General features: G+C 37.6%; 1 protein-coding gene across 2 annotated transcripts in view; it reads left to right on the top strand.

The window, feature by feature from the left end:
* Positions 1 to 22,279, top strand: part of LOC145979539 (clavesin-1-like) — a 126,465-nt gene that overhangs the window by 13,523 nt on the left and 90,663 nt on the right. The window contains exon 1 of one of the 2 annotated variants that reach the window (XM_083112506.1): positions 11,254 to 11,294. The exons of the other annotated variant lie outside the window; for it this stretch is intronic. The gene's annotated coding sequence lies outside the window, so the exon portion shown is untranslated. Of the gene's footprint in view, positions 1 to 11,253; positions 11,295 to 22,279 lie in introns of those variants that run through there. 2 annotated transcript variants of the gene reach the window in all.

The raw sequence follows: 22,279 nt of genomic DNA, 5'->3' as shown, positions 1-22,279 counted from the left end.
CAGCAAGGAATATAGAGTCCTTTATGCCGAACATGCTCGGCGTCCGGCCAAAAAAGGCCTTGAAAAAAATGCTGGACCGAGTGTTGTTAGTGGAGCGTTGCAAGCGGATCGCTAAAAATAGCTATAAAAATGCCATGAAGGTCAAATATATATGAAATTAGTTACGTTTTACTTTATATTCACAGCATTTACGCATTTTTGAAATTTTAAATCTGGGAACGCCGGGTGTACTACGCCACTGGTAATCAAAGGGGTCCCGGTTCGATACCCGGTGGAGGTACATAGTGGTTCGGATACAACTTTAAACTGTAGGTCCATTCCCGATTAGCCTTACTGTGCATAAAGTAAACTTGAAGAACCAACTCAATTTGTTTCTACACTTTACTATTTAGATGTTGTTCTTGCAGAAATTGTAGGCATAGTAACATCTAGTACTTACGAAAGTAGCACTTGCATATTGCTGGAGGCACTAACAGAGCATATCAGGGTGAACCTAAAATCATGACACCATTTTCATACCCATATCAACAAGTAATGAATAACATTGGACCTGTGGTAAATATTAGGTGCATGCATTTTGAAGCCAAACATAAAAATTATGCAATTTTGTTTGCCTCAAAACCAAACATAATCATACTAACACTGAACTTATATGTAAAATTTATTATAGAGCACTTAGTAAAAAAGATTACAAATTAAATTTGATTGTAGACAAGCACGGAAACAGTAATAATGTTAATGACATTTCAAAATAATTCACATAGAATACCACTTTATTTAAGTATATCTTGTACTCTTGGGAATACATTTTTGTTGTCTTTCAATATTTGAATGTCTCCAGGAATCTAAAACAGAAGAAATATACATATACAATGTGTTAGCTGGTTGATGGGTCAATATAATTAGAATTACAAAATTCTATATAATAATGTTGAAAATTCTAGGAGATACTGTACTTCAAATCACTTATGACAAGGGCTAGAATTTAGGAGATTGTAGTGATGAAGACATATGTTATTCTCAACATTTTTCCATTTACTATTAACACATATTTTTACATATTTAAGGAAAACATATTTAATATTATATATTTCAACAGGTTTATTTTACATATTGTACAAATTTCATAAATTTGTAATTGTTCATAAGCATTTCAACTCAGGGCTCCGATACATGTCCTTGTATTATAAAGGAAGCTGTCATTTTTAATACTTCATGTAATGCATATTGTTTTCTTTGTTAAAATTCCCCTGCTTTGATGGGTGAAAAGTTCATAGCGAACGAAAAAGATGCTCGGCTTCAAAAAAGGAAAAATATATAGTGCTTACCTTTGTTTTGCACCACGCCATGAAGGCATATAGGGGATGTGGAGTTAGGGCTCCACACTTTCTTGATCGCGACCGAAGGTGGGAGTGATGTAATCAGCACCACACCCCTGGCTGCCTTTACTCACCAGAGTTTCCTCCAGGTACCCACTTTATACGATGTTTGGTGGGCACCGAAGCCACTTGAACAAGTGGAAAAAATCCCTAGGGATTGAATCCAGGTCTCTCACATGGGAGTCTGCTGGTCTAACAACCGAGCTACAGTGGCTTCAATCCATACTGAGTTAATCGCTTTAGAAATGGTTCTGTTAAAAGTTCTGAGCCGCTACCACTCTGAACCAATATCGATACAGATTCCGATACTCTTACAGATTCCCACTGATACAGATAGTTGAAAATTACAATAATTAAAATTTGCTCAAAATATTTACCAACATACATGAATTTACCAAGACATGTGCTTTGGAATATTCAAGAATTACATCAGAAGAATAATATGGATGTTATGTAATAGAAAAATACAACCTTTCGTACAAATTAAAAATAAAGTTTGAATTTTGCATAATTTCCAAGGTAAATACACTCCCTAAAAATATCACACAACATTTTTGTGGACCTCATGAAATATCAACATGCCGGAAAAGTATCGGCTGGTATCAGTATATGAATTCCAGCCGATACTTTCCGATACTGATAGCACTGGTATCGCCCGATACCAATACAGCGGCTCAGCCCTAGCTAAAAGTTAAGAAAATGAATTAAAGGAATTACTTTATCAGGAAAAATTTAGAATGTTTTGCTAACTTATTCATAAAACTATCAGTTAATGAAACCATGTAAAAAATACTACTTGCTCATATTATTCTATTGTTAAATAGAGTTTGCAACGAGCTGGTTTTACAAGTTCACCTATTCGATTAGGTTAAGTTTGCTTTCTGTTGCTTGTCGTTTTTAAGCATTAATGCAATGGAATATAATACATTGTTTATTTTATAGGCAATAACACAAATGAGGAAATCACTATGACTATAAAGAAGTCTTCTTTGCATTGTTTTGGGTGATTTTACGCATGTGCTAGTCCAAATTTTGCCAATTTTTAGTCTATATGTATGAACACATAAAGCTACCTGTTAGCACATATTAATCCCAGCCCTGCTTAGACTTGTGTTTGAATAAATATAACTGTAATTAGTTACATTTAAAATCAAGTAGCTATAACTATAACAGTTACTTTTTCAGCAGGAGTAACGTTTCATGTTAACGTTCAAGTTTACAGTTACGTTACAGCACTTAAATCAGAAAAAGAAGCAATGGCCAATATATGTCTCTTCACCGCTACACCATGTATAATTACTTAGCTGGTTATTGTTTGTAAGAATTATGTAACTAAAAATGGACAATCATTTAACTTTGGTAGTTACATTATTTTTATAAGCTTTATCCTGTGCTTTTATTCCATATGTGATATAAACAATATATCATTAATTGAATCCTGCAGCAATGAACCTAAAGATATGTTTATTATATTTTTATTTAACTTGCACAACAGCAAAAATGTGAAGTGAAGTTTCCAATATGGATTTTTGAGGTGGTAGAAACAGACACTTTCTACTATCGTGTGCTACATAATTACTTCCTTGTCTTTTCATAGACTCAAGGTATATCTAAAAAATTACAACATACATGCAATTTGTGAGAGAATATGTACTCTCGACATGATTGTCAATATGATAATATTACAAAACTTATATATATCACAAAAGTATGGTCACAATATATCCCTTTGCCAATATTATTAATTCATATAAGTATCATTTAGAATACTATGTACCACAGTAGAAAATAAGGAAATGAAATACTTGGGAAAGATAGATGTGTGTAGCATGCAATGTGTGAGCCTCCCATTGTCACTCACCATGATGGCACAAACAATAGTTCTATTTCCTCTATAAACTGCAACTGCAGTTACAATTAGCATGTTTGTGCATAAAGTAGACCTTAAAAAACCTGAAACGAGGTCTGTGTATCTCAACAGACTAAGAGAAAGCAACTATGAGAAAAATCATGTGCCTTGTAATGACTGAAATTATTCACTGTACATTTGAAAGAAGAAAATACACTTTTTAATGTAACAGAAATCTTAACACACCCACACTATGACAATATGTTAGAGGTGAGGATGACCCATACGCCTTGACGTCACGAAAGTTCCTAATACCAAATTACTACTCTCCAAAATGCCTACTTACAAAATTGAATGTTCCAAATGGCTTTTGCGTGTCATTCTCGTAGCGATGAAAGCGCTGGTTGGAGAGATGCTAATGGGAAATTAATTACAAACTGAAATATCACTGTGATACTTTGATTGTAAAAGATGTTTTCTACGATAATATATCAAATTTTGATTCTAAATGATTTAATATTTATTAATTATACTTTTATTCCTCTTTAATGTGAAAAAAAGCAAGACACCAATTAACTGGTATTATTCTCCTGGGATACTAGTTCACACATTTTGCATCAACCTCGTATAATTGAGACAACACTTCAGACTGTCAGTTCACCCTTTTTTTCATATAACCTGCTTCACAAATATACTTCTATTGGGTGTATATAGATAAATTGTTCAATTATGTCTGATGTTCATGCAAAATGTTTGAATCGTTCTATCTTAATGAGGAAACAATATGTGAGTATGGAATATATACATTTTTCCTTTTGTTCTCGAATTAATTAGCAACCATATTAAACATGCACCACTATGGTAATTTATTTGACCAAAACACATCCAGAATTTCCCCTCCTGTAAGGAAATAACAAAGATGAATTCATCAATACCAATAGAAATATCATGGACAAACCTAGTACACACACATGGGTGAAATGGAATTCACAATACTATGAACATGTTTATTATGATAAATTCCTACAAAATTGCCATTATTATGCAGCATGAACCATGTTATTCTTTATAAATTCAGAAAACAAACTTTGATTGAACCTGCTAAAAAACCAATACTAATGTTCAAGAAAACTAAATTGATTATTTTCATCTAAGAGAATGTTTTGCATTTACATCACTGCCTCATGAATCTGTTGCATTACAAAACAACATGAACGTTAAATTGCAATTATCATGGGTTACATAATAAATATCAGGTGAGTGCTTTACAAGAAAATTGTGTAACGAAGCTTGCTTCTTTAAACAGCAAGTATACTTAAATTATTTCAGCTTTGAGTGTATACATAACTCAAGTTTCACTTCCCTTTATTTCTTCCCTCGACTTCACCAGCTGTGATCATTTCGATATGACTGCATGTGACCTTGACTTTGACCTCTATAGGAACATGAGTTGTATTCAATCCTATACAACTGAACTGGGATACAAACTGCGTACAACCCGAATTATGTACTTTCCGAAGTGCGCAAAGTACTTTAAACCCAATTTACGTTTTTGTTGTAAAGAAGATCAAACATTTTCAGTAATGGCGTCGCCCGCCAACACGAACAAGCCACGTTGGTGTGTTAGATTACTATCCACTTTTCTTCGCTTCACACGAATCACACGCTAGCATGCTATTTTTGTTAGTCGTGAACAAAGTAGATCTACTCAATGCCAACGTATTAATGAGCTAGTAAAACACCGAAAGCAAAATTTCAGCTTATCTCAATGTTGCGAGTGGGGACGTTCAGGACAATGAAAATACATACCTTTATGTCCCAGATTCCTTGCCGTTATGACGTCATACCATCACTTACGCGTACTTGTCAATATTCTCGATTACTTCTTAGTATGAAGTCATTCTGCCATGAACGTCCAGGCGTCTCACAAAATCAAATCACAAAGGTTTTTCCCTCCATGCGTTAACTAAACATCTACCTACTTCGTCACCTTTTTGCGGGAATCCCGCTCTCCTATTCAACTAATTTTTTTAACAACATTTTTGTCCTTTGCCATACTGGCAGATCACTGTTTGTTTCTAACCTAATATCAAGCTTGATGAGTGTGCTGAGGAGCCTAGCGTATACCTTGAACATAAGTATCCAATACAAATTATATTGCGTAATATATAAGTGTAATATGCTGCATACTAATACACATCATCGTTAGTGTGAAATTTGCGGAACCTTGCAACATCTACAGTTGCCCGAAATGTCCCAGAACACACGCCAAATCAAAACTTTTCAGCATAAATTTTGCAAAACCTAATAATTAATTATTCAAATTTAGACCGAAACATGTAACAATACAGTTTAACTAACAATGAAACTCACAGCCCACGTAAGACACAACTTGATTATTCTTAGTTTTACATGTAAAAATAAAGACCAAGGCCACCTGTCGGCATTTTCCCGTAATAACACAAGCAGAGATGTCTTCAATTTGCATCTGTGTCCCACCTATCGTGAATTCTCTGAACCTAGGTGTTTATATTGTCTGGACATGGAATTTTTATATCATGCTTAACGCATGAGATTAATTACATCAAGAAAATAGTAGAGCATTATGACAATACCTGTCATAACACATGCACAGATAACCAGGCAGAGTAGCCAGCCCTTCACTGAACCTCGCCCGCGTAATGAAGAAAATTTATTATTGTTGTTGTTATTATTATTATATCCAGAGACGAATTATAGCCGGCGATCTGTCAATTCCTAATTTTAAACTACATTGTCAAAAAATGTTTCATTTGTGCAAAGATTTCAGCACCTTTCCTTATTTTCAATTTTAACAGATTATTTATTCATAAAGAAATTAGACAAATGCTTACCAACTTATATCCCAGCTTGTGCTGTAGCACTGGTCAATCATTCATGAAATGCCTCCCTGTACTTCCGGCACTTATGACATTTCGCTTCCTGCCTCATGCTCAAGGCATTTTAGCAATGCTTTAATACCTCTGGTAATGGCTTCCGGCTTTGGCCAACCAGGTAGTCTTTAAGATAAACAGAAAAAAAGGAAATATTAAAATATAGTTTCCACTCTGATACATTTGTAAAATTTAATATCAATACAAATAATACTGTCAATAGCATGAAGTATGTATAATATCAATCACAGGTATGAGGATAACATTAGTAGTGAAAAATATGTGAATGTAAGAACAGTATGTTCTTATTTGAGAATTCATAAACAAATGCAAATTGTCCTTTTTTCATTGAACAAAAAGTATATTTGGGGGGGGGGTTATGCACAGGGAACATTATGACATATCATCACGATGCACCATTTTCATGCTCACAAGATTAAAAAGCTTATTATTTATTTATTTATTTAATTAAAGTTTCAGATACAGTACTGAAAGACCATTTTATACTGAAACTGTAGCAACAAGAAGAAAATGAAAACAATAATAAAAATAAAAATAACAACAACAAAAAAGACAATACAAGATGGCAGACGTAAAGAAGAAATTGTTACACGTACAATCTTAGCGATTGTCGGAACCTGTGTTCTGACAAGAAAATATCGGTATTTACAGACAGGTTATTATATAAGTGGGGGAGCCTATAGTAAACAGACCGCTGTAGGAGAGAGAGCCCTGTAGCAGGAATCTGAAAGAGCTTCACGTTGCGGGTTGGCCGTGAGGGTACTCGTAAATGAAATTGGTTGACAAGGAATTTGGTTTTAATTTTGCCATTAATGATTTTATGGAAAAAATTCATGTCTGCTAGTTAGTGACGAGTGTGCGGTGACTGGATCTTCAAAATAGACATAATATCTGTTTTATGGAGGTGTCTGAGAGAAGGAATTCTATGGCGAGCAATGGCGAGGAAAAATCTGACGACAGAATCAATCCTGGAAAGATTAGTTTCAGAAGCCATAGTCCAGATCGGGGAGCAGTATTCAAGAATGGGAGAGATAAAGGATTTGAAAAATATGCTAATGGCTGATTGGTTTTGGATTTCAGGGAACCTGTACAGAATACCAAGGAGACGCATGGTTCGTTTAGTAGTATATGTAATGTGATCATTGAAGTTTAGCTTTTCGTCGATGATAACACCAAGATCTTTTTGAGAGGAAACATTTTTGATGGGACAGTTTTCGAGAGTATAAAGAGAGATCAGTTTGTTCCTTTTTAAGGAAATGGTGAGGCAGGAGCATTTCTGAGGGTTCAATTCAAGTTTCCACTGGCGACACCACACAAGTAGTTCTGTAAGAGCTTGTTGTAGGATTAGTGAATCGCGTTCTGATGAAATTTCTTTGAAGAGTTTAGTCATCGGCAAAGAGAAGTACATTTATGGGAAGAGAAGACAGTCTGTCTGGCAGATCATCCATGTAAAGAAGGAACAAATGTGGGCCTAGGACATTCCCCTGGGGGACACCAGACAGGACGGGTAGAAAGCTGGAAGAGGAGCCAGGGAGGATAACACGCTGCTCTCGTGCATGTAGATAGTCTGTTAGCAAAGATAGAAGTTTACCATGGATGTGAAATCTGGATTGTAATTTATGAATAAGGAGATTATGGTTAATTTTATCGAAAGCTTTTGAAATGTCCAAATATATAACGTCAACCTGGGAATTGTTTGAGATAGACTGAGTAGCATGAGAAAGTAATACCAATAGATTGGTCAAGCAAGAGCTGCCTGGAAGAAAACCATGCTGAGCAGTATTTATAAGGGAAGATGTGAACTTCAGCAACCTGTCTTTGATTATTTTCTCACAGATGATAGAGAGAGGTGACAAAAGAGAGATTGGTCGATAAGATTTTACAGAATGTTTGTCTCCAGATTTATAGATCGGTACAACATTTGCACGTTTGAACAGTTCAGGAAACACACCTGCATGAAAACACTTGTTTAGTAAGAGACACAGAGGGTGAGCCAGGGAGTCAGCAGCGTTGTGAAGGAAAATTGTCGGAATTTCATCGGGGGCTAAGGACCGGCGCAACGGCAAAGAGAGGAGGAGAGATTTGACTTCTTGAGGGGAGGTTTTAACCGACGAGAGAGTGTGGGAACTAACAGACTTAACATGAGGAAGATGTTCGGAAACTGTCTCTGAGGAGAAATTTTCATGAAAAAAAGTGTTAAAAAGTTGTGCTCTTTCGTCTCCAACAGCGGTGTCAGAATTATTTACAATTTCCATAGGCACACGAGGTTTCTGTTTTCTGGAATTTAATATAGAGTAGAACTTCTTCGGTTCAGCAACACACTCGGTTGTTATGTTATTTACATATTCAGTATACCTTGTTTTGAGTAAATATTTTGAATGTCTCCGAATATCACTAAACGTTTTGTTGGTATGTTCATTCGGGTACTGCTTCCACAAGTTCCAGGCCAGATTTTTGTTTTTCAATGTAAGGATAAGTTCGCTGTCGAACCAAATTTGATATTTAGCAGAACGCGCTTTCTTGGTAGGCACAAAGTCCTTTATTACAGCATGGAGGGCTTCCAGGAACATCTCCACGGTGCCATTGGCTTCTTCCTCTTCCAGTAGAAACCAGGGATAGGCATCGAGTGCTCGCCGGACGTCCTTCCAGGGGGTTTTTCGCCACAGGCGGCGAGGACCGTTCTGGGGGTGGAGATTTTTGACCTTCTCAGCGGAGGGGAGGCTCACGGCGACTTCGAGAGAGGTATGGTCCGAGGGCAGCAAATTCCTTTCGGGTATTATCTCCAGCTCGCACAGTTTTCCCAGCAGATAGTCCAAATTGCTTTCTCCACGCATTTTGTGCATGTTATGCTGCTTCGACCCCATGCCGTGTATGAAAGTGTCGAGAAACCACTGATCACTTGAACAATTTACGTTTCCAGTTGTTGTATTTTTGCACTCAATGGAGAGATTGAAATCACCACACAACACGTCATTTCCACATTTCATAGCTGCCAACACTGAATCCCTGCAAGCTTCGAGGATATGGAGGGGAGAGTTTTTGTGCTGGCGATAAAATGAACCAAGAATAAGTTTATTTTCTTTATGAATATTTACCTCGACCCAAATAACTTCACAAGCCCGACTCAGATCACGACGGTGTTTACAGTTCCATTTCGTGTTTACACAAATCATGACACCACCCCCACGTTGATTTACACGGTCGTTTCTAAAAATGTTAAGGTGCTTGGCGAACGGAAGTTCAGCATCACTCACAGTATCATTCAAACAGGTCTCGGTAAAAACTAAACAGTCATATTATATTAATTCACTGAGGTTTATAGCACAATCAGAGAGCTTGTTGTTTATGCTTTGTATATTCTGATAATATACAGAGAAAGTTTCATTTCGATTTGAGGGACCGGGGTTGAGGTGGATGTCGCCGCACATGAGCGCGAGGCAAAGCAGGTGAAAGTGCCGGGCGACAGTTTGCTTACCTCGTGGTTGGTCCCCTTGGGTCGGTGACCGCGACATGGCTGCCGAGAGTCCAGGTACATATCCAGCTGCGGAAATAAAAAGCTCCTATTTCCCAGGTTCCATACATCAAACGAAGCGTCAAAACTACACGCTGACCCACTAGAAAACTGTTCTTCACATACATGGCGTTGAAACACACAAATATTAAAAAAACAGTAGAATAATGACACCTTTTGCGGAGAGAAAAAACATGCTTCGACTACGTTCCGCCATCTTGAATAGTGTTGAGTGAAAGAGTAAAAATGCACTACAATTTTCAAAGTTTCACTCCAAGCTGTTTGCTCTTTTCAACTTAATAATGTGTGTAACTCTCTCTACTGCATCGAGAAAAGGAAATATTTGGTATACTTTATTAAAATTATTTTTCTTTTAGCTTCCAGAAATGTGGTATTGTGAAGAAAAGTATACATGTTACTTTCACATTAAGCAGAACAGCCTGAAAGTTTCGTCCAATTGAATATAGCATCCAACACAACATGCCACAATGGAAGTTATAATATTACGTTGTTAAATTAGGAAGGATAGCAATTTTAAATCTCTTCTTTAGCTGTTTGAGTGTACATACAACAGGTTTATACTAATAAAAAGTGGCGAAACTACTTCGTCATGGCAAGTTGTTACTGACACGATCCATACTTTGGGCTTAAATATCTCCGTTATTCGTGTTTTCCTCATGCTGGAATCAATTTATATTACTTAAAAACATAGAATTCTGTCGGTTTAGAAAACATCAACAATTCTGGACGTAGTACAGTTTGTCAACAGACCCCATAAAGTAACAACACGCAATACAGCGATACACGGTAAATTGCACTGCTACACCAGTAGCATAAAATCGAAAGGTAAAGTGTTATAAAAGTTACATTAACTGCTGGGTAAATTCCTGGCCCAAGGATCAAACCCAGGTTATCCATGTGTTAGTCAACATGCTATACAGACTGAGCTATCCCGGCTGTGTAAACGTAAAACATACTGGCACCACTTGTAATGTATTTTACTGCATATTGTGCATTATCAGATATTACTTAGTTGCATACAAATTACTAATTAAGATGCGAGACAAAATCGCCTCAAATATATGCATTGAACTTCTACGCCTGAATTTATTCCAAAATAACATATTTGACAGTATTTAACATCAGTAATGTTGCACTTACAAGCAAATGTAGGTATGAAACTTTGAAGCTCCCATGAAGTGCGTAGAACTAGCAGAACTGTAAGACAGATACGGAAAAGATCTGATGTGGTGGACATCTTGACGTTGGTCACGCTTGACAGATAAAGCAATAAAATGTCTGTTTCTAATCACCAAAGAAGGTGTTTCTAATACAAAATGTTAAATTTGATGAAACAGAATGAAACCACACAAATTATTTGCTTTGTGGAACTCAACCAAAAGGTTTATGTAAACAGTTTCACTGTAGGAGTAACGAAAGTTTGTTTAACCGTAAAAAATTGTCTGCAACAAAATATATTTTGCATCTGCAACTAATCCTTTTTCTCAGTGCACTTACTAGCACTAGAATTATTATTACTCTCTTTTGCATATTTGTTATTTTCCCTTGCAGAATCTGCCATGGCTTCCACTTTCATCGTGAGTTTACGTATGTGGGTGATGGTAAGTTTAAGGATTTTTCGATGGCGTAATAGTAACGATGTTGCATTGCAATGAAGAGGCTTTGGGTTCTATCATCAGTGAAGGCAATTTAGAAAGTGGTTCCGAAACCTCTATCAAAAAAATACTCTTTTTCCATGAAGTGCATGTAAAACACAAACATTAATTCTGACGTCTAGTTTAGGAAACAAATACGCCAAAATAACGTCTTTTCACATTTTTCAAGGTGCATAAAGGCGAAAACTTCATCCAAATGTGTAAAGCTACAAAGATTTACAAAAAATACTACATACTGATGAAGCTAATGCAATTGCAAAAAGGGTTAATGATGCACTATCAGCATGAAAAATTCTTTCTTCGTTTCTTAAAATCATTTTACCAGCGACTGCAATATTTCCACGGGGATGAGAGGGATTACAGAAGAAACCTAGGTGGTGTGCCGAAATTAGAATATATTCTCAATTAAAAAATGCTGTACACTCACTACAAATCACGCGGAATTTTGCATATATAGGTGAATTGAAAGATACCAGACACACCAGTGTCGAGCATCCACACTAGTCACCGGCGTGAGAAGTTCGAGTGCAGACAAATATTAGTTTATATTTTCACATGGAAGCTAAATCTATTATAGGAAATTCTTCAAAATGTGGCAAAGAACTTCTCAAAAAATATGTACATATTTCAACATAATTCGTCAGTATGAGTTTCAAGTTAAAAAAAAATAATATGCAAGCACATTAAACCTTACCGGTACTGTAGTTACTAACTTCATCGGCTTCGAATGAACTTTCTCAGAGTGTTCCTCTTTTATTACACGATAGGTTGTACGATTAATCTTGATAAACAAACATGTGCAAAATTGAAAAGAATCAAATGACACTCTAATAAAATATTGATTAGTGTCCATAGACATTTCGTTCATTGAGGCAAATATTATGTTGTAATAGCAAGCATTCAAGCACTTTTCATTTTAGAGCATATTTAATTTCTTTCTTTTCTTTGTTAACCCATGAGCTGTTTCATAGTTATGGATGCATTATCAAAGTTAAACTTGTATTTTCTTAAACGAAACACCTAAAAGCTGACATCAAATTTACTATTGGAATGCATGTTAGAACTACAGGCTTTAATTTCTTGTCACATATTAGTCAAAGTAACACCAGAACATAGCCGTGTTTCTTCCTGGGTTTTCCCTTGTGCTCGCCTGAGGGGAAAGTGTAACCGGTATTTACGATTGGCAACGTGGACATGAGTATTAAACAAATGTTTGTGTTGTAGATTATTCACACACAGGAGATGCACTACGTAGAAATTTTCAGCGAAAAATTCAAGCTCGACCAGGTCTCGAACCCAGGTCTCTGGCATTCTGTGCCATTGCTCTCACCACTGAGCGGCCTGCTGCAGAGACGATTTAAGACAGGTTAAATAGCGAAAGCGAAAAATCAGGCGAGGCCAGACCGGCTCAGTAGCTCAGTGGTTAGAGGAGTGGCACGGTATAGCAGAGGCCCGGGTTCGAGAAGTGTTTGTGTGGTTGTGTGTTTTTGTGTGTGTGTGTGTGTGCGTGCGTATGTGTGTGTGCGTTGAAGAGAAGTCCAAGGGGATTACGATGTGTTCTTTTGTTGTGAACAATAAGAAAGAAAAGAACTAGAAATTAAATAACATTTATTTGTATGTGTGTACAAAATAGAAAACAATGTTTATTGCATACGTTCTACGGTAATATCAAAGAACAACAGAAATGAGATCCGAAAGTAAATATCCTACATCCAAAAAGAAGCAGCTGGTCAAAGATGATGTGTTATTTTCCTTTTGTTAGTATCGGAGTAGGTCAGCTATAATGGAAAAATGGTTTTCCGCTTCCATCCTTACTTATAGTTGAATTATCAAATTTATCGCTACTCTCTGCAATGACCAAAATTGTGTTAAGCCACAGAACTAAAATGGCTGCAATTTTTTAAAGAAGTCATACAAGAAAGAATTCATGCTTGTTGTGAACTCCACTTGCATTGTTGTTACAACAAAAATAATGCTGTTAAGAATAGTCCATCAAGCAGTGCTGGATTGGCCCAACATGGAAAATTAACAGATGATTGGTACAAAGGCTTATTTTTTTTTATTTTATTAATGTTTTAATTGTGAAATCAAAATAGTCTTAATCTTAAATCGACAAATCTTTTCTGCTGCCCTGGGCTCGATAACCGACGGAGGCACATAGTGGTTCGGATCCCACTATAAACTCTAGGTGCAGTCCCGATTAGCTTTAACGTGCATATAGTAGACTTAAAACAAAAACTCAATTCTTTGCTGCTGAACATTAAAAGGACGGAATATGCCAACGGTGTTTATAAGGTACCGTACTTTGAACATTGTTGTGGCAATAGCGGAATATTATCCGCGACAATTTATGTAGTGCTCCAAATGTAGAGAACTGGGGCATGCACAAAATAACTTCTACCATAGCTCTTTTCCAGTTTTACGGCGGGTGTCCTATATGCTGGCAAGGGAAGAGGGGGGCAAGGAAGCGATCAATCCAGACCGATAAGAAACGCAGCAGCCTGTAGAACGAGGTGTGGGAAGAACTTCCTCAAATCGACGTCGTAACTCTCGGCGCCACCGCTGTTGTCTGGTTGGTCCGCTACTTATTCCCCACTCCCCACTTCCCATGCCAGTATATAAAGCGCCCGCCGTAAAATTTTGCCTTGACTCATCTTACTCAACAGGTCGCTAGGTGCCGTGGCTTGCCGCGAGTTGATAGCTTCCTGGAGATGAGGCCTTGCTCGAAAAAAAAAGTTTATTATTATCCAGTACAAAAGACCTTTAGCTGCGTAAAATGTTCCCAATTGCATGCTACGAAGAATTGTCCTAAAGTGCCGTAAACTCCAGTGGTAAACATCCGGCTATCTCTGATGTCCAATTTTCCAAAGTGGAAAGAACTCAGGAATGCCGTGAAGAAGGTGTTCAAACGTCTTCCTCCACTATTCATAAAATACTTGCAAGAGGTCATCTCCAAGAGGAAAGTGCAGACTTTAATACAGAATAATGTCGCAGGCTTACTACTGGACATGGAAATAACAGGGATACTTGCCTCACAGATTTACAAGAGGACCTTGAACTGCATTTTGTTCAAACTGCTGTGTGTTACAACTTCTAGACTCAGATACAACTCAACAAATCTTTCGCTTCCAAATATGCGACTCGACCACAGACCTTAATGTCCCGTTCCATACGTTTAAATTTCGATCGAAAATTAAAAGAATTTGGTTACTCTATGGCTTTCTTATTTGTTATCTTTGCTTCTTATTCATAAGTAATTCCAAAGTGTTGTTTCCGGATGGGGTAGATTTGTGAATATTAATGGTGCTGATATTCAAGCACATGTTAAAATGAAAGCACGCCAGCCACCGTGGCGGAGTCGTTAGTACATCGCGCTATGGGGCCAGGTGTACCAGGTTCGAATCCTGGCTTGGGCATAGATTTGTGAGAGTCCATTCATCAATTTTATCATGTCATTACTCATCCACATCTTCGAAAGTTAGCCAAAAGTGACACAAAAAAGCGAAATAAAAATATAACAAATGAATAAAAAATGAAAGCACGTTGTAAATTTACATATTAAATTATTATTTTCAGTTGCTTTTGTGTTTAATGTATTCTGAATCTCAAGTGCAAAATAATTAAGATTTTGATCAGTACATTTCATCGGTGCACATTTATATTGTATGGCATGAAACCCATCAGTAACTTCCGCCTACGGGAATGAACAATGACCACAAGAGAAAATGATTATAAAATATAGAAATAATCCAAACAAACTACTGCATCCCGGCTGACAGTGAACAAAGGTAATGGCTTCAGACTGTTTCATATAACTACATCGACTTATTTAAAAATAAAAAGAAGTTCAAAGGCTCTACCCGAAAAGGAAGGGATGGTGTTTCCCGGTATTATATTTGAACGAAAGCGGACACTTTTAAATGTGGCAATTTTAAAGTACAGAAAAAATCTTAGAAAATACTCCTGACGTTGTTTGGCCTGACAGAATGTTTTATCTTCTTACCCGGTATGTTTTCATGCATCAAGTTTCCATTTCAAAAATATATAAATATGCACGCTTATCAACTGTATCATGTCACTGGTACGCAAAATGTCTAAGGACTAAATTATTACTGAGCAGAGAATATGTTGCAATATATTGGACGATTACATATATTAGACTCATAAGGAAATTACTAAGAATTATTTTAACTTTTAGCTATATTACATTATATAACACAACGTCATTTTTTAAAACTTAAAACTATCTTCCTGTAACTTTTGTGGTTATTGCTTCATAGCGTATCAATCCATAGGATTGTATGTTTATTTTATTAAGTCTCTCTGAACGCTTCAAGTTGACCAGGGCATTCACTTGTTTTTCTCAGCTGTCTCAAGCCTCTTAGGCATGTTTACAATGCATTGTGTTGTGCCATGCAAACCTCCTGAGCATTCAGGAAACAGGTAACACTTCTGGGTTTGGTGTCAGCGGTTTGCATGGTAGCAATTATAATAAACACGATTCGGCGATTCGGCATCGAGGAAGAGCTCGATGGCCAGGGAAGATAGAGGTGAGACAAGCTGGGAAGTGACGGGACTTTGGGAATTGAGTTGGTAGAGAGAGGAGGTCAGCAAGGCAGGAGGTCGATAGTGGAAGCACGCTTTGGTCAACAAATAGGAGAGAAGCTCACAGAGGACTTCGCTATTTTCATTCAGCTAAGAGACTTCAGTTAGACAGGTAATTATCCTACACCCAGCCATGATACAGGTTCAACGGTTCACAAAATCCAACGAGTTGCCATTGTCTTTTCAGTAGTTTAATTCCTTTGTGTAATTTGTACCTTTCGCATGCCAAGCAATAACTCGTCATGTCAATGACGAGTGGTCTCATCAAGAGGATGAATGATGAGTAGTTTACATCACCCCATCAATTAACTGGTTCAGATCCCTTCATTCTATAGAATGACACGTGGTAGAGTTGCGGGCCTTTTCATTTTTTTTTCAGAAAATGAAAAGAGTTGCAGTTAAATTTTTAACCAGTTTAAATTCAACCCCACCCCAAATTTTGTTACATGGTTTTAAATTCAAACCCACCCTAAAATTTTGCTCATTTATTTAGTTTCGTTAGTATGTCCTTGCCATATTTTATTTTGAAAATACATAGGGCTTAAAGCTTTTGCATTTATGGGGGGAGAAGAAGTTATTGGTGCCATGATAGATGTCGAGCTTTCACCTTGCTGACAAACTCGACGAAACATTAGATCAATTGTTAGATATAGCACGAGGGACTACAAGTTTTAATTTAGATGTCAGCAGTCCAGCTGCAAGTTCCACCCCCAAATTTAAACGTAGCCCAATTTTAACTAGACGCCTTCAGCGAGAATTATTGGAAAAACAGAGATGTGAACCACAATTAGAGCAACAGGATCAGGATTTTAGAGATTTAGACCAAACACAATTCGCAACAATGGCTCAGTCGCAGTTTGTTCCCCCAACAATTTTAGAGGGTATCCCATTTCAGGGGATAGCCGGGGAGGACGTTTCAAAATTTTTAGATAAAGTGGATAGCCTTGCCATATTAAATGGATGGAATAATGCCCGTAAACTGGAATTATTTCCAGCCCTTCTGGCCGGGCCAGCATTACGATGGTACCAGACCTGGAAAGATGGTACAGAGAATCAGGAAGTTACTTACGAGGAGATACAGAAAAAATTTAAAGACGAATTTACAGGGTCCTTGGATCAACTCCAGATCGAGGAGCAAATTCGATATAGATTACACAAAGAAACTGAGCCAGTTACGAATTATGTTCGGGACAAACAATTACTTCTACTCAAGGCAGACCCCAAAATGAGTATTCAACAACAGATCAAACAGATCATATTAGGCTTACAGGTGGATTACATGAAAGATATCCACCATAAAGAGTATGAGTCCGTGCATGGGTTGCTTAAAGATTTAAAATCCTTTGAGAAACTCCAATTTTTGATGAGACAGCGCAAGCTGAAGGAATTGAGGTACGAAGAGCAAAGAGAGAATTTATTCTCTCCTTTGCATAATACACCAGCACTTTCGCAACAGCAGCAGATTTTACTGCAGAGTAACAATCTGGCTACTGCTGAGTCAGCGCAAGCGCGACCCACTTCAGACATTGAGGCAAAATTCAAAGCATTGCAAAAGGAGGTTGAGCAACTAAAATTATTTAACAATCCTCACAATACCAAAGCTCAAGTCCAGGCTCAGGAAACTGGTCTGGAAGCGAGATTAGCCAGTCTCACTTTGAGATTGGATAGCATGGAGGATCAAAAACAGAACCCTGGCACCGACTCATCTACTCCAAAACAATTTAGAGAACCTTATTATAAGGATAATTATCAGACGAGTAATAATTATAGAGGCTCCTATCGGGGTAATAATAATAGACGACAATTCAATAGGGGGTACAGGAATGGACGTAATAATAATGGTAACAATTCAGATCGCAATAGGCGATATGGTAATACCCAACAATGGCGAGGACGTGGAAACTTCCGCGGACAGAACTCGCGGGGTTCCTCGTCTTCAGCAGGGCGAGACCAGGAAAACAGGGAAGAGCAACGGGGGAGACAACGCTGCTCAATTTGTAATTACCCTAATCACACAGCAGCCACTTGTTTTCAGAACACGGAGGCTTTAAACGAACAATGACTGCCCATAGAAGAGACGTATGCGCAGATTTCGTTGGCAAACAGATATCAGTCTCTACTTTCCCCTATGAGGAATTAATTTATATTAACGCAGTATTAGGGGGACAACGTCAGAGGTTTCTCGTGGATTCCGGAAGCCAAGTATCCGTCACCAGTGATCGAGGCATTCCTACAACCGCCAAACGTTTCAAAATTCATACGGCCATAAGGGGAGTAGCCAAAGAACAAATTGAAATTAAAGAGATTGTCCTATTAACATTTGCAATAAACGGCCGCAATTTTACCCATCCTTTTCGGATGATTCCAAATTTTGAACATGGGACAATCCTGGGAAACGATTTCTTAAGAGCTCATAAGGCAAATTTGGATTTTGATCAAAATCGACTCACATTGAGGAGATTTGGTACTCCTCCGCGAAACCAGTTAAGGACGGAACACAGAAAGACCTTTGACGTTTCCATAAAAGTTGCTAGTCTGATCAGGGATTTATATGTGCCGGAATTTGTAACTTCCAGACAAATTAGAATCAAACCTAGATCTCATTTGTGTATTCCTGTCAAATTGACAAATTCTAGTAATCAAAATTTAACTTATTTGGAACCAGATTTACAGTTTCAAATGGACACAGGCTTAATGGTGCCTCGAGCCATTGTAAATCCGGAGTCATTTTTAATTTGGATTACTAATCCAAATTCTTACAAAGTTAAAATTAGGAAAGGGGCACGCTTAGGTACCGCAGAGGCATGGCAAAATCCAGTACCAGCTTCGCGTCATATTGCAGACGACGAAGGACCTAACGTTATGGTGACCACGGAGACTGGCACCGTGACAAAACCAGTGCACGACATTACTAAATTTGACATAAATCCAGCATTAGAACCCGATCAGAAATTGCAACTTAGACAATTATTAGAGAAGTATGTAGATGTATTTTCTTGGTCTGAGCAAGACATTGGTTGTGCCACTAATTATACGCATCGTATAAAGTTAAAGGACGATTCGGAATTTCACGTCCCAGCCTACCCTATACCAGTTCACCTGCGTAAGGAAATTAACCAGCAAATTGACAACTTGCTAGAAGCAGGGGTTATCAGTCCTACAACATCACCGTACAATTCACCAGTTTTTCTTGTCAAGAAGAAATCAGGAGCTTATCGCATGGTGCAAGATTTTCGATTATTGAATGCCAGGTCCGTTTTCGACGCAGTTTGAATTGGAAACATTTCAGAGATATTGCACAATATGGCCGGTAAGAGCTACTACTGTAGTGCTGACTTGAAACAAGGATTTTTTCAAATACCATTAGAAGAACAATCGAAAAAGTACACTGCCTTTACTATACCAGCCAGGGGACAATTTGCGATGAACTTTACACCTATGGGACATGTGACTTCTCCTGCGGCAATGACCCGATGTGTTCAGCTCGCTACAGCGGGGATGAACGACAATAATTTCGCCTTTTATATCGATGACATGTTTGTTTTTGCCAATACATTTAAGGATATGTTGGTCAATTTAGAGAAAATGTTTCAATGTTTACGATCTGCCGGATTGAAATTGGCTGTACCTAAATGTTCATTTGGATATTATGAGACAATTGCCTTGGGCCACAATGTGGGCAAATATGGTTATCGTATAAGTGATAGAATACTGTCATCCATTAAGAATTATAAAGTTCCCACCACCACGAAGAAGGTTAAAATGTTTTTAGGTCTTTGCAGCTACGTGAGGAAATATGTCAAGAATTTTTCTGATATTGCATCACCATTACAGGGTTTAATTCGTAAGGGCAAGAAATTTACATGGGGTCCTGAACAACAATCGGCATTTGAGAAATTAAAGGAAGCTCTAATTACTGCACCTGTTTTGTTACCGTACGATCCAGCGAAGAACACCAAGGTTTTCACCGATGCTTCATCTCATGCGGTCAGTGGCGTATTAATGCAGCCCAATGCAGAAGGAGAGTACTTGCCATGTGCGTATTGTAGTAGAACGTTGACCGACACTGAAAAAAGATTGAGTGTTATTGAGCAAGAATTAACAGCAATTTTATATGCTTTCAAATCATTTAGATTTTATCTTGTTGGGCGCCATTTTGATTTATACACAGACAACAAAGCAATTACGTACATTAGGACATCCCGTAATTTGAGCTCAAAGCTTCTTCGATGGAGCAACCTTTTGGAGGATTTTTCATTTACACCGATCCATGTTAAAACTACGGAGAATATCGCCGATCCCCTCAGCAGAGAATGTGGAGAAAGCGTAGAGGATGGCAACACTGAAGAGGACATTCCCGAACCCAGGACACTTACTTTATTTGATGCAAGCACAGATGTCGCAGAACATCAGAGACAGGATTCATTTTTTGGCCCAATTATTAAAGTTTTGGAGGACCCAGACAGGGACGATGGAACATTACCTTTACACATCCAGAGGCAGGTCTATCATCATGTGTTGGAAGATGGATTATTGTATAGACAGCAGAAATTAGGAGCTACTACCAAGAAATTATTATGCATTCCCATGACGTTACGTGATTCTGTGATTGAGACACTCCACGCTTCACCCATAGGAGGTTCTCATCTTGGATTTACCAAGTGTTACAATGTGGCCTTACCAAGAATTTATTTTCCAAATATGAAGTTATTTATACAGAGGAAAATTAGGGAATGTATAACATGCCAGCAGAATAAACGCCGTCCAGGTCTACCAGCAGGGGAACTGTGCACCTTTCCCGCACAGAAGCCATTCCAGAGGATTTGTCTAGACTTTTCAGGCCCATATCCTCCTTCATCCAATCTTCGTCATCGATACATAATCGCTGCAACAGATTTTGGGACGCGCTATTTAATAGCCAAACCAGTTGCGGATTGCACGGCCAGTACAGCAGCAGAATTTGTGTATGAAGAGATCGTGTTACGCTACGGAGCCCCACAGGATATCTACACGGATCGCGGATCAGCATTTAAATCTAAGATTTTCCAGGAACTTGGCAATAAATTGGGAATCAACATCAAGTTTTCACCAGTCGGTCTTCATAACTCGATAGGTCTTTCTGAACGCAACCACGGTGTACTGCAGAGTATAATGAAGTGCTATGTTAATTCAAAACATACAGATTGGGTCCAATATTTACAGCCAAGTGTATTTAGTTACAATACTACCAGGAATCAGAATTTGCGGTATAGCCCATTCTTTTTAGTACATGGATTCCAACCTACTTTGCCCTGGGAGCTTGCATTACACACACCAAGCTGTGAAAATGTGGAGAATGATGTACGGTTCCGAGTATTGGAGAAAGCAAGAACCAATGCTACGGATAACTTAGCAAAACGACATGTTGAAGTGAAGAAATATTATGATCAGAAGAGGAAACAGATCAAGTTTCAACCAGGCGATCAAGTATTAATTTTTGACAGCACCCAGAAAATTGGAACCGCACGGTGCTTTTCAGGTATTTATAAAGGCCCAGCCACAGTTATTCAAGAAGAGAATCCCAATACATACCTGGTGGAATTCCAAAACAAGCGCGGAAAGACAGTAGTGGACTCTATTGCCGTCCAGAGACTCAAAAAATATTATGCGCCAGATGACGGTGAAGGCGAAGAAAATTTGGCAGGTGAAGATGAAGATCAGCAAGAGGACAACGTGGACTCACGCGCGGACAATGGTCACTAAAATTGAAAATTTATATAAGTAACAGGTTTAATATTTTAAATTCACTTGCGTGACATAATAATAATTTATAATAAAATAGCACTAATAATATTAACAATTAAAAGCAGACTTATTATTTAATAATGTGCTTTAGGCACAAAAGTTTTTGCAGTATGTAATAATACTAGCTCAGCGAATACATCACTAGAATTTTATAGTTACTCTTCAGAAGAAGGTATATGATTATATTAGCAAAGTTTAATTTTAAGCGCCAGTTATGAGAATATTTATACTATATGAATATGTAGACGTCGACGTCAAGATTTTATTGCGCTCCACTAACAAGTATTTTCCTTCGGATATTGGATTGCAACCGATAATCCTGGAAATCCATTCTGCCATCGCAGAATGATTATGAGTAAACCACAACGGTTTTAGTTTAAAGCTTTGCCACAATAATATGCTAAGCATATTTTAGAATGAGTAGAGAGAATTAAAGATTCTTCAAGTTTTAGTGATGTTAGTATTTTAATGCATTTAAAGATCGCATAAATAATAGTTATTATTTTATTTCAGGTAGTCAGGAGTAAATCAGTCTCAATTTT

Source organism: Lepisma saccharinum, chromosome 26 (genome assembly GCF_977018435.1).
Source record: "Lepisma saccharinum chromosome 26, izLepSacc3.1, whole genome shotgun sequence".
NCBI lineage: Eukaryota > Metazoa > Arthropoda > Insecta > Zygentoma > Lepismatidae > Lepisma > Lepisma saccharinum.
The sequence above is the reverse complement of the archived record's forward strand: the minus strand, read 5'-3'. Positions and strand labels throughout refer to the sequence as shown.